A 1,368-nucleotide genomic window follows, 5' to 3' on the forward strand; every position below is an offset into this window, starting at 1 on the left:
AGCCGCACCCCTGGTACCCTCAGCGGCACCCCTGGTACCCTCAGCCTTACCCCTGGTACCCTCAGCCGCACCCCTGGTACCCTCAGCGGCACCCCTGGTACCCTCAGCGGCACCCCTGGTACCCTCAGCCGTACCCCTGGTACCCTCAGCCGAACCCCTGGTACCCTCAGCGGCACCCCTGGTACCCTCAGCGGCACCCCTGGTACCCTCAGCGGCACCCCTGGTACCCTCAGCGGCACCCCTGGTACCCTCAGCCGTACCCCTGGTACCCTCAGCGGCACCCCTGGTACCCTCAGCGGCACCCCTGGTACCCTCAGCTGCACCCCTGGTACCCTCAGCGGCACCCCTGGTACCCTCAGCGGCACCCCTGGTACCTCCGCCATTGAAAATGAATGGGCGGCCTTCCCACCTGCCGTCAGCCGCCCGGAGGGGGAAATAGAAAATATTCGAAAGTGCGGAGCTCCGCCGTCAGAGGCCGGCTTTTCGCCCGGGGTATCCGCCCCGGGGCGCCTCTCGGGCGACCTTCCCAACTGCCGTCGGCCGCCCGGAGGGGGAAATAGAAAATATTCGAAAGTGCGGAGCTCCGCCGTCAGAGGCCGGCTTTTCGCCCGAGGTATCCGCCCCGGGGCGCCTCTCGGGCGGCCTTCCCAACTGCCGTCGGCCGCCCGGAGGGGGAAATAGAAAATATTCGAAAGTGCGGAGCTCCGCCGTCAGAGGCCGGCTTTTCGCCCGAGGTATCCGCCCCGGGCGCCTCTCGGGCGGCCTTCCCAACTGCCGTCGGCCGCCCGGAGGGGGAAATAGAAAATATTCGAAAGTGCGGAGCTCCGCCGTCAGAGGCCGGCTTTTCGCCCGAGGTATCCGCCCCGGGCGCCTCTCGGGCGGCCTTCCCAACTGCCGTCGGCCGCCCGGAGGGGGAAATAGAAAATATTCGAAAGTGCGGAGCTCCGCCGTCAGAGGCCGGCTTTTCGCCCGAGGTATCCGCCCCGGGCGCCTCTCGGGCGGCCTTCCCAACTGCCGTCGGCCGCCCGGAGGGGGAAATAGAAAATATTCGAAAGTGCGGAGCTCCGCCGTCAGAGGCCGGCTTTTCGCCCGAGGTATCCGCCCCGGGCGCCTCTCGGGCGGCCTTCCCAACTGCCGTCGGCCGCCCGGAGGGGGAGATAGAAAATATTCGAAAGTGCGGAGCTCCGCCGTCAGAGGCCGGCTTTTCGCCCGAGGTATCCGCCCCGGGCGCCTCTCGGGCGGCCTTCCCAACTGCCGTCGACCGCCCGGAGGGGGAAATAGAAAATATTCGAAAGTGCGGAGCTCCGCCGTCAGAGGCCGGCTTTTCGCCCGAGGTATCCGCCCCGGGCGCCTCTCGGGCGGCCTTCC

Source organism: Hippocampus guttulatus, unplaced genomic scaffold (genome assembly GCF_054856545.1).
Source record: "Hippocampus guttulatus isolate MCC_2025c unplaced genomic scaffold, RoL_Hgut_1.0 HiC_scaffold_140, whole genome shotgun sequence".
Classification (NCBI taxonomy): Eukaryota; Metazoa; Chordata; class Actinopteri; order Syngnathiformes; family Syngnathidae; genus Hippocampus; species Hippocampus guttulatus.